This window comes from Harmonia axyridis, chromosome 7 (assembly GCF_914767665.1).
Source record: "Harmonia axyridis chromosome 7, icHarAxyr1.1, whole genome shotgun sequence".
Lineage (NCBI taxonomy): Eukaryota > Metazoa > Arthropoda > Insecta > Coleoptera > Coccinellidae > Harmonia > Harmonia axyridis.
Genome location: NC_059507.1, coordinates 23,472,051 through 23,484,842, shown reverse-complemented (window position 1 = coordinate 23,484,842; position 12,792 = coordinate 23,472,051). Strand labels below are relative to the sequence as shown.

At 32.8% G+C, this 12,792-nt stretch overlaps 1 long non-coding RNA gene across 1 annotated transcript; it reads left to right on the top strand.

Moving 5' to 3' along the window:
- Window positions 1-5,332: 5,332 nt before the first annotated feature.
- LOC123684821 lies at window positions 5,333-6,732 on the top strand. Its single transcript, XR_006748192.1, has 3 exons — window positions 5,333-5,568; window positions 6,419-6,532; window positions 6,607-6,732. It is a non-coding gene; the product is annotated as an uncharacterized LOC123684821 (long non-coding RNA).
- Window positions 6,733-12,792: the final 6,060 nt, after the last annotated feature.

The window sequence follows — 12,792 nt, the reverse complement described above, 5'->3', positions numbered from 1 at the left end:
TTTTGAGTAATGACGTCACCGTAATTTTTTTTAAATGAAACACCCCCATTTTGTCTCAATTTTCCGATTACTCTAGCTGAGCTGTTTCCAAAAATGTATCACATGTTAATTCCAATTAGTAGGTACAGGGTGGACAAAAATACAATAGTTTTGTGAGTGCTCATAAAGTAACGCGTAACATTCTGTATCAGTTAAATTAACAATATTATCAAAAATACTTATTGTCTAGTGGCAATTGGTTTGAATGTAACACACTGTAGTTTGTTACATTTTTAGATTAATAAAAATGAGCTGTTTCCAAACATGTTGGGTACTTGTGGTCTAGCAGACAGAATATGAAAGAAATTATTTCTTATCAATTCAAAAAAAAGATAGTCGTGTAGTTTTTTGTGAAATGTCATTATTTGTTAAGTAATTCATTGGTGTTCAATGACAATGTTTTAATTATTGCTTAGATTTAATATATTATTTTTGTCCACCCTGTACCAATTGGAATCAACATGTGATACATTTTTGGAATCAGCTCAGCTAGAGTAATCGGAAAATTGAGACAAAATGGGGTGTTCCATTTGAAAAAAATTACGGTGACGTCAATACTCGAAAGTAATTCACCCTGTATATTAGATTATTTTTTAAAATACGGTAAATTAAAATAAAAAATCGACGTGTTTCGGGATTCTTTCTTAAAATGGTCTGTTTAGCTAAAAATGAATTTGTTCCATACTTCACGACTCAGTGTATACCTATCTCGAATTCATGCTAAATTAAATCATTTTTGAAACAACTGAATGTAGGGATCGGAAAAAGTGTGCTCTAATTAACTTTTGGTGGGCTAAACGGGATGAAGGATCTTTTGGAATTGAATAAATATATGTAGGTATATAAAGTGGATAGTTTCGGCGAGTATTAATAAATAGTAATTTACGTAACAAGTCCGGAAAATAGGGTTTTTTTGGACGAATAGACAAAATGGCACAAAGTCTGTGAGTCCAAAAAAACCATTTTCGGGCGTGTTGCGTACAATATTTTTTCGGCAACCGCGTAGAATAACACTATCGCTGCTGCTTTCCATATTTTATTGCGATTGCGATCAAAAAACATGCAAATTGTTGACAACTAATTTCATATGAACTGTCAGCCGTTTTCTCGGTTACTATGGTAATGATCAACTGCATTTATTGGAAATATACCTACCAAGATTCTCATATTCACAATGACACTAACAACGTGATTCTTTTCCGGCCTAGTCCGGGAAGTACGTACTTTCCGGACTAGGCCGGGAAAAGCTACTTTCTCAGAGAAAAAGCGTCTGGGAAGTGAGCATTTCCCGGACGGTTACCGAAAATAGTAATTTACGTAACAAGTCCGGAAAATAGGGTTTTTTTGGACGAATAGACAAAATTCCAGGACGAGCGTAAGCGAGTCCTGGAAGTCTGTGAGTCCAAAAAAACCATTTTCGGGCGTGTTGCGTACAATATTTTTTCGGCAACCATGTGAAATAACACTATCGCTGCTGCTTTCCATATTTTATTGCGATTGCGATCAAAAAACATGCAAATTTTTGACAACTAATTTCATCATATGAACTGTCAGCCGTTATCTCGGTTGCTATGGATTCTATGATTCTTTTCCGGCCTAGTCCGGGAAGTACGTACTTTCCGGACTAGGCCGGGAAATGCTACTTTCTCAGAGAAAAAGCGTCCGGGAAGTGAGCACTTCCCGGACGGTTGCCGAAAAAAAGTATTTTTAAGTTTTTCTATGATGGAGAAGCATTGTATTTGGATATTTTCTCCGGACAATGCGAAAGTTTTTACATGTTGAATCAAAATGAAAAATCCGATTCCAAATGATTTCCAAACATCAATCAACAAAACTAGCGTAGAAATAGACAGAAACTGTACAAACTCACAACTATCAGCCCACTTCTCATTCCACATGTGTAGCGGGCATTTTCCAACTTTTCTCTGTCCCAAAGGGCCTTCTCTTCGCAACTCACAATTCAATTAAAATCAGTAATTGGCTTTCGAGTTGGAATTAAGTTTGAATTCACAATGTCTAGTTTAAGTTTTAGTGGACTGGGCATCAAAGTATACCTAGAGTTAGGATGGGAAAGGGCAAGGAAATTTGTGCATAAACTTTCCCATTTGCTGGCGTGCAGACTGTGACCCTAAAGTTCGGAAAGGGAGAGCTTTGTAGTGTTGGTACAGGTAGTTCGGGCACATTCTCGAAGAAGACGTCTAGTTATATCAAGAGACTACGGGACAAAGTTTGCTCCTGTGAAGTCTGACCATGGAACGTTTCGAATTCATGCTATTGTTGTTCATGATTTTTTTTAGTAAAGTTTGAGTTGTAGATACTCCGTGAATTCTGCTAAAGACATACAGGACAATGATTGTCTGTGTGCGCATTTGTACAAAACAACATAACAAGTAACAAGTAGTTAGAATGTTAGTGTGCATTAATGCAGCATCAAAAAACAAAAATCAAATAACAATCATTAAGTAAAAGTTGGATGTCGTTCGTCCCATTCATCACAATGGTCTCAAATAATAGTTTGAGACTCAGTGATGACAAATTCTTCTTCAAAATTTATTCTGTCCATTTAGCCGTATACAGGTGTCCCAAAAAGACCACGTCAAATGAAAACGGAATGTATAACAGAATGTGCTCTGCCTGATATGAAAAAATCATTCATATGAAATTCTCACAATTTTCGAGATATTTGATGTTGTATGAAAATGTTGAATTTTTTTCTCTTGTCATATGTTCTCTCATGCTATATGTGAATTAAATCCTTTTCGAATCAGTTTTTTCCCGTGAATATTGTTGAATGATTGCTTCAATTTATGCACTGAAAAATAGCACAAAATATAATACAGGGATTCTGAAAAAAATATCTAAAATTCACGTTTCGGAGAAAGAGATTTTTTGTACCGAATTCGATCTGAGGTGGTGTAAAAAAAGTTCTCAAATGTTTACCGAAAATGGAACATTTCTTATATTTTACTTGATGACACTTGTTGGTCGTATGATTCGTGGAACCAATTTGTGAATTAAATAAATAAAAAAATAATTTTTCAATGTGTCTTTTTCGTTACGATCAATGTTATTGAGTAGTGATACATGAGAATAGTTTCATTCATTCATTTGAAGAAGGTAACTGCTGAGTCATGGACAGAGTATACCAAATATCGTAACAGTCTTATGAAAGTTACAAAAAATAAGGTTTATGAGGATAAAATTAAACAAGCGGACAATAATTATAGGAAAATTTGGCAACAGATAAATGAAGTAATGAATACGGTGCTCGGGAGGGTTGAGAGTAATAAATACCGTGTTATTGATGAGAGGGGAGAAAATATAAATAGTGATGTAGAAAAAGCAGAATACTTCAATAAATTTTTTGCTAATGTTGGTGAAACTATGGCTAATAAAATTAATACAACAAATATTTCTGAGATTCCCCTCAGGAACTCAAGGGTTCGTGGTTCGCTGTTTCTTTATCCTGTACAGTGTAATGAATTGATTGAAATTATTTCAACATTGAAGAATAAGACTGCTACTGGTATTCATGGTATATCAGTTGAAATTATAAAAGAATTTCATCAGTTTTTCTTGGCCCCCCTATGCCACATAGTGAATATGTGTTTCATGAACGGATGTGTCCCGGATTCTGTTAAGCAATCGGTAAAAAAACGCATACACAACATTACATTTCGTATCTGGGACCAAAATTCATCAATATATTGCCTACTTCATCGAGAGATGTAAGTACTAAAAGAAAAGTTGAGAAATTAAAATTATTTTTGGTGGAGAATATCACAGTTTTTATGGATTTGTTTCAGATTAATTTCCGACATCCCCTGCCTCGCCTGCTTCTTGATTTCTCATTCCGATTTTTGTATGTTTTCATTATTTTATGAATTTAATTTTTTTTCTCGCAACTGAACTTGCCTAGTGTAATTTTTTTTTGAGTTCATATTATTAGGTACACTTGGACGAAGTTACACAACACAAGCTTGGCTTAGGTGTCTCGTCCAAATATTGACCTTTGTTTGTATATTACTCTCCTGAATAAATTGATTTGAATTGAAAAATTGAAAAAAAAATTCAGGAAACTTACTGGTTTTTACTTTTATTTTTGTTTTTATTGTTGTTTTGTATTTTAGATCTTATGGTTTTTGAGAATGGCAAATGCCGAAACAAACCAGGATAAAAAAATGAGGGTTCCATTTTAGAAGAGTTTGAAGACTGTTTTTTCTCTTTAGATGCATGAAGTCGTACCTACATTAACTGCTTCGGGACAATTTCAATGAAGAGTAATACATTATTGATACAAAGTACATCTGATCGAATAATGAACTGAACATGGTAATAATGCACATTTCATTAATTTAATGAATTTTTTTTTCTGATAGAAAAAATCATCAATATGATGAACGACTCTTCAATTCATTTATGTTTCTGTTCATCGGTTGAAAATGATGACTGAATTGATCATAACATTGAATTTCTTCATTAAATTTATAATAATAATAATAATGTCTTTATTGAAGAAAACAAAAAAAAAAATATTACAATTCCGAAAAAATCAACCACAGGGCGGAGTTCAGATGGTGATGAAGCCATACACCCCTCCTCTTCCACTCAAACCCTGACGAAAAATATATGAAAAAAAGCCTTATACATTTCGAGACAATAATGATCGAAAAAGAGAAGAAAAAAAAAATGTAACAAAGAAAAAATTTCAATAACTTTCTAGTTTCAATGTTTAATTATAAGTGAGTCATATGACAAAAAAAGAGAGAATTACTGATTACTGAGCCCACACTGATCCCTATAAACTACATCCCTGATTTTAGCTCTGAAAGATGATACAGACAAATTTACAAATGAACTACAAATATATCTGTTATAAAATTTTCTATATACACTTTTGTTTCAGTATATATAGATGAATTCTAATTATAATATCTCATTCACACGAAAACCACGACATTTTGAATGAATAATCGTTTTACGATTTTGCAACTTATTTTCAAATCTCATTCCGATCGGTAAAACAGACCTTGGCTATCAATCCTGGAATTTTTAACTCTGTTTAATAAAACCTTCGGCAATATAGTATGAAAGAAAAAGGTAACAAAAAAATATGCACAAAAATATAAGGAAAATATTCACCTAATTGCTCAATTTTCTTTGATATCGGTATAATGAAAATGAAATCGACAGTTTCGTATAGGTTGAATCTTGGGAAATCCATTGTGCAACAGATATGTGTAGCAACTTCAGACGCACAGTTGTCGAGGAAACTAAAGAGATAGACACGTTATCAACTGAGTCAGTCACAAAAATAAAACATATAACTTATGAATATTCATATTTCTTAGTAGAAAGAGTTTAAGAATTTGTATGGATTGATCACTTGCGATTCATCCAGCAGAATCATTAATTCAATTTTATAAGTGCAAATGGCTCTAATTCTCAAACTCTTTTTCTTATTTATTTCAGTTAGTGTAGTTTTATGCTCACTTCAAATAGATATTTGGCGTCTAAAATTTACTCCAGGTCAGTTGTACTTTACTGCTTTTCGAAGGTTATTTTCGTTATCCACTTCACAGAGTGTTTGAGTTTTTTTTTTGTTTTAGTTTTAACTTATAATGAGATAAATTTTGGTGTGAAATTTTTTATGATATATATTTTTTATGTCTTTAATAGATCCATAAAACTCTACGAAATTAGCATAAAAAAGCAACTAGAGATAATACAAAGCCAATCCTTTCAGAAAATAAATTCATTTTTTCATTGTTTTTCGCAAAACACAACGATATGAAGATATTCAAGATGAAGAAATCAGTGAAAATTTACTTCTTATCTTTGGACCTATTGCTACAGAATTATGATTCATTATTCACTACTGAGAATTTTTAATCTGTCAAGGATAGATGTGCATATAAGCTCATTCTAAAACCATTAAAATGTAAATAACTCTTTACCTTATTCGAATCTGAAATATGCTAAATGGAAAAATTGTTTTGAGTAGTGAGGGGAGTAATCTATAATCAAATTTCATGTACAAATCAGCCTACATATCAATAGGTATAATAAAAATTTTCGAAAAAAGAAATGAATGACATTGCGTTGAAAATATCACGCATCATATCACTTTGCAGGTTGATTCAAGAATTGGGATTTCATGAAAAAAAATGCATGAATACGAATTTGAACACTACTTTTTTTTAATTGTCGATATAAATTAAACACAAAAGGTACATTAGGGGTACAAGCGAAAAACCGGCTAAAATAAACATTTTTTTGAGGAGAAAAATTATGAACTCATGAGATTGGCAGGGTGCTGGATAACTTCCGTGAATGGTTATTACCAAAAGTATTTTATTCCCCAATTCATTTCTTTCAGATGAAACAGCAACCAAAAAAACTGAGAAGCGAAATAATTTATTCGAGAAAAATATCATCGAAGTCCCATGCCAAAAAAATCATAGGAAGAAACAAAATAATTGCGTAGCAATAGGTAAAAGTTGACGTATTTGAAATTTGAATAATCCTGAAAAACTATGCGAAATCACATCATTACTTTTTTTTCAGATCAATGTCCCGAAGGTTATTTAAAGATTGGAAGATTATGCAGAATGATATACTCATAAAATGCTCATAATATCACCTAACAAAAATGTGAAACAATGGATTTATTAAATGTATATTTATTCCTCATTGATGGAAATTTCATTTTAGATTCTACTATAGTTTCGAATCTATATATTTTATTTGACGTTCGAATTTTAGACATTTGAAAATGTAAATTGAGGAAATTTTAGAGGTGATTGATAATTTTGTCTCCGATAAAATAAAGGTTCAAATGATAAAAGAATAGAAAAAATTTTCATTGGAGCTCAACTTCGGGTAATCTCCAAATTCATTGGAATTACATAAAAACAAAACACCTAAATTCCAAAGTTTGAAAATAAAAACGTTTCCAGTAAAATGCCAAATTCAATATAAAATATGTGCTTTTGATATGAAATATTATTTTGTTAGACGACCAGATTATCAAAAGAAGTTCTTATATATTGGAGAAGTGAGAAATGAGATGATTGTTTAATTTCTGCACATTTGCCATGAAACCACAAACAAATCCTTTGCGTGGCCAAACCTTTAGCGTCAATCCCAACCCTTAGTTCGAATTCCAAATTACAGGATATAACTTTACCGACCTAGTCCAAACGAACTCTAGTCCTACCCCGCCTGAAACTTTCACTATTGCCTACTAGATGGCACCACTTCCGAATAATCACCCCACAAAGAGTCTACGGCAGAAGAACTCACCCCCAGGGTTTTTTCTACCCCTTCGAGAAAAAATAAAAAAAAGGGACGGGTTTTTTTGCAACGTCGACACCAACGTCAGAGGATGGTCACATTTCCACCCCTTCTCGAATTAAAAAACCGGTGCTTGGAGGTATGGATATAATGGGGATGGAAGGTAAACCCTTCGGTCTGTTTATTTAGGCAAATGAATCAGCCGTCTAAGGCTGCTACACTGATTCGGAAGGTTTTGGTGGAATACACTTCGCATATAGAGGGTGGACGGCATTTCAGTGATTTCATACAGTACGTAATTTTCTTTCTTCTCCTTATTTTTTTAGTGATATGGTTCTTGATTGGATTTTCCGATCGTGCCTGGTCCTCTTTAGATATTTTCATTAATTTTTTTAATTTATTCTATGAATGACTCATTGGATCTGGATATTTAAAGTTAGGAAATCAATGCAAAACAAGTAGTGAGAATATAAATACGTCTTACTGAAGCGATTTATTTTTTGTAAAACAATAATATGAATAGATAAAATTACCAAAGTGGGTCTGAATAAATTCCTGCAAAAGTATTATTTCTTGCATATAAACAAACAAACAAAAGCTATTTTGCCTAAGAAAATTAAAAGAGTATTATTTTTATTTTTTTCTTGATAAGGTTGAAGTTTTGAAGGAATGGCATACTGGATTTTTTTCAATATCATCCACAGAAGATTTGTTCATGCCAAATGTTGTATTTTTCAACACATATTTTAAAATTGGGACATGTTGCTTCGTGAAAAGTTCTATTGAAAAATGAAATACGAATTGCTTGTTGCATCCCTTTGAAATACCTATATCTACAAAATTATGAAAAAATATTCATAAGCAGCCTTCTCATTAGTGAAACATGCCCACAAAATGACATTTCTCCAACTCTTGTTTTGTTTTTGTTCACAAAAAAGACCCCCTTTGATTTTCAATTCATTTATTTATTTATCGTTTATTTATGTAATATTCTGACTCTCATTATTATTATTATCCTCAAAAACTTTTAAAATCTTTCGGTAATACTCTGTTAATTCATTTCTCGATGATTTCGATTTCATTAAAAATACTCTGAATTCTATATGTTGCAAAAACTGAAAATCAGTAAATCCCAATATAATGAGTATAATAACAAAATGGTGTAAAAAATCTTGTAGATTCATTTATATTTACTCATGTATAAAAAACAAAAGAAAATATCAAACGATGTAAATTTTTGGAAACCGGGGAAGAAATCTGAAAAAAAATCCGAAACTACAAGAAACAACACATGGATAAAAAAAAATCTGTTCGTAGCTACGTATATTATTTTAGAATATGGACGATACCTACGTCCACTGAAAAAACAGTGCTTCCTTACATTGAAGAATAACAATCGTCAACTTGATTTCCTTGATACAATGTACTTTTTCATCAATTTGATGACATGTCATTTTCTTTTCATTTATCTATATCATAAATCCTTGTTCATTAGTATCACTATTGTAAAATTGATGTTTGAGTGTTCGTTGTTTCGATGATATACCTATTCATTGGATAGAAAAACTTTTCTCATTTTAGATGTATAAATTTGATTTCCTTGATACAATGTACTTTTTCATCAATATAATGAAATTTCATTCTCTTTTCATTGATATCATGAATCCTTGTTCCTTAGTATCACTATTGTAAAATTGACGTTGAGTGGTTGTTGTTTCGATGAAATATTCATTGGATAGAAGAATTTTTCCCATTTTAGATGTATAAATTAGTCATACATCAACTTCGTAATGCTGATCAAATGATTTCATTGCGTCACCGCTTCAAATTCAACCGTTTTCGTTATACATGGTGAGTCAAAAATATGTACCGAGCTCTCTGGGGGTGATTAAGTACATTGAAAAATAAGTATAGTGTGATGAATAAACTCATGGCCCAAAATGCATATTGTGGGAGATATATATCCTTCCAAAGTCGATAAAATTTAAAAAAATTTCTCCCCAAAACTTTGGTGGCATTCACCGTTTAGAAGTTATGTGGAGAACATTTTTACTCACTCTGCATATGGTGCTAAAAATAAATTTTCGAATTTTCTTATGGCCTTTGTGAAAAAACTTTTTCCAATATATAAACCAACTCGAGCATGCATCGATTTTTCATATACAGCTGATTAAAGTCGACTATAGAGAAAAATGATTACTGCACTCACAGAAGATATACACTCGGATATATAAAAAGTGATATCAGGTTCTCAAGTAAATTGAGCTGTGGAATTTAATTCATTTTCAAAAATTTTATTGGATATCAATTGTGATTGATGATGTTAACATCTTCTGAATAAAACTGACTTATCTATGTATGTATAATATCCGGAATAATTTTAGAGGATTTAAGAAGCTCTAAGGAATATTTATCGTAGACAAAATATTCTTCGACCAGGTCCTGAAAAAACATCCACTTGCCCAATCATTACTGTGTTATCTTTGCAGTCTTTTTCCTTTCGTCCTTCCTTCGTCCGAAGGATCGAGTCACCCTAGGCCGACAGCAGTTGTTTTCAAGTGCCCAAGGGGCGGGTGGGATTCCCTGCTCCCCCTCTGGACATTGGTCCATTCGACCCTCGGTGATTTCGGTGCTTTTTGTTGTTTTCCTACCTGACACACACACAAAATGGCTCCATTGGCTCTCTGGTATTGATCTCCGGACTTGATCTCCACAGAGGGGTCGGCGTTGGGATACTTTTTACGATATCTACGGGGTTATTTATTGGCTATTTTTGAAGGGATGTTCGGACCTAAAAAGTTGTAGGTTGTTTGTTGAGTATTACCAGAAATGAGGGATCTACGAATGCTCAGGATGGTGTCACGAACTAATTTATATTTTCCTCTTATTCTTTCTACATTGAAGGTAATTAAGAATAACACTTTATCCTTGATGGTATTAATCATTTTAAGAAGCAGAAATCCTATGAGCCTCCTGTTAACAAAATTTCAAGCGATTTTATTTGTTATAGAAATTGTTATACCTACTTTGAATTAAAAAAAAAACACAAGTATTATTCAAACTTCGAAACTAATAGCAATAAAAGATGAATTATAATAATAAAAATAGATTCTACTGAAAGAAGTACCTATAGGATGTTTTTTTTCATCTGAATAGCACCAATAATGAAAAAGGTTATGAGAACTTTTCATTCATGCCATTTTCCAATTTTAACTTATAGCTTGAAAACAGTTGAGCTTACATATAGGGTTCTCACCAAATTCTCTCAAATATCGAGCCCGAAAATAAGCCATTATTTTTTTTCTAGCTCAAAGGGATTCCCCTCAGTAGACCTGATACATAATATCATGTTGAAAATTGATAACCAATTCACACTTTTCACAATTCACAATTTTTCTGTCAGACGCTTTGAAACCTACTTGTAGGGTAGGTATAGGTATCTATGTTGGAATTTGGTGAATGCAAGAATGAAGTAAAATAAAACACAGAAATGATCATGATAATCACTAAAACAAATTTACAGCAGACTTAGCCAATGGAAGATTTCTGGACTATTTTGTCTAAGAATGTATATACTACAAGCAACAATCAAAACAGCGGATTTTTAGTAAAATTCAAATTGGCCAAGGCGGGATGGCATCTTTCATCAATTGCCTTGGCCAATTTAAATCTTCTGATGGAGACAATCATGTACCCATCAGAAGACTACTTATTAGATGAAGACCATGAAAGTTTACATTTAATTTGAAATGAAAATTTTATTGTTCATTGAATTTCAAGTTAAACCTATTCTGAAACGTTTCCGTGAAACACAATTTTTTCAAATTGTATGAAGAAATTTCTGCTGAAGTTTTTGAGAAATACGTTACAACAAAATGAATTATTTTGAATGTTTCTCGTGCATCTGAGAAACATTTCCTCTCGCAAAATATGTCTGGCAATACTGATTACCAATTTTTGATGATATTGTGTACAATATATAATCAGCATATTTCTATATACACCGTGTCCGTAAAGTTTGGAACAAATTCATTTTGAGCTAAACAGAACATTTTAGGAAATAATCCTGAAACACGTCGACATATGTATCACATGTTGATTCCAATTGATACAGGGTGGACAAAAATACAATAGTTTTGTGTGGGCTCATAAAATAACACGTAACATTCTTTATTAGTTGAATTAACAATATTATCAAAAATACTTATTGTCTAGCGTCAATTGGTTTGAGTGTAACACCCTGAAGTTTTGGTGAATTTTTAGATTAATAAAAATGTATAAAAATAATAAATAATTTTTTTCATATTCTGTCTGCTAGACCACAAGTACCAAACCTGTTCGGAAACAGCTCATTTTTATTAATCTAAAATGTAAGAAACTACAGGTTGTTACATTCAAACCAATTGCCGCTAGATAATAAGTATATTTGATAATATTGTTAATTTAACTAATAAAGAAACGCGTTACTTTATGAGCACACACAAAACTATTGTATTTTTGTCCACCCTGTACCAATTGGAATCAACATGTGATACATTTTTGGAATCAGCTCAGCTAGAGTAATCGGAAAATTGAGACAAAATGAGGGTGTTCCATTCGGAAAATATGACGGTGACGTCATTACTCGAAAGTAATTGACCCTGTATACTAGATTATTATTTTAAAATACGGTAAATTAAAATAAAAAATCGACGTGTTTCAGGATTATTTCTTAAAATGGTCTGTTTAGGTAAAAATGAATTTGTTCCATACTCTACGGACACAGTGTACCTTAAACACTTGATAGCTCTGAATTTGCCCTCAACTCAAGTAGGCATTATTTTGTCATCAAAATAAGTAAAGTCTGTCGCTCCTGGAATCTTGTTCTACCAGCTGTAGGTAAAATTAAATAATAGACAAAATGAGGAGAACTATGGAGAACAGGTCCTGTTCAATGTTCATCGCTGAATTTATTCGGAAAATAGTTTGTGTGATTGGTTCATTTAATAACGAGGAAAATAATCATTACATCCTGTCCACTGTGTATTACCATCTCAAATACCCCACAGCCTCCAATAACTCCACCAGACCAGCCTCCAGATGCCAATTCAGCTGGATGCTCGCCAGAGATGACAGCCTCCCCAAGGATTACATATCGACTACTTCGGAATATCCCAACATAGTCTAAGGAAGATTCAAGTTTGACCCAGCATCAGCAGCGTGTTCGACCACAATAAGCGCGATTACAGTTCTATGTCACATTTAATCTGGTTGTTCAAACAGAACTGTTTAATTAAGGGATATGTTTCAGGCCCGTAACTTAAACACAAGTGTCCGCTAGCCCGGCTTAGAGAGACTTAGGCAAATAACTGCTTTCGCCATTGCAGGGACCTTCTAGCCGATCGCCATATTTCTGATTAATTGAAAGCCCCTGGTAACCCCTAGGTGCGGGATTGTCCACGCTTAAGCCCTGTTCGC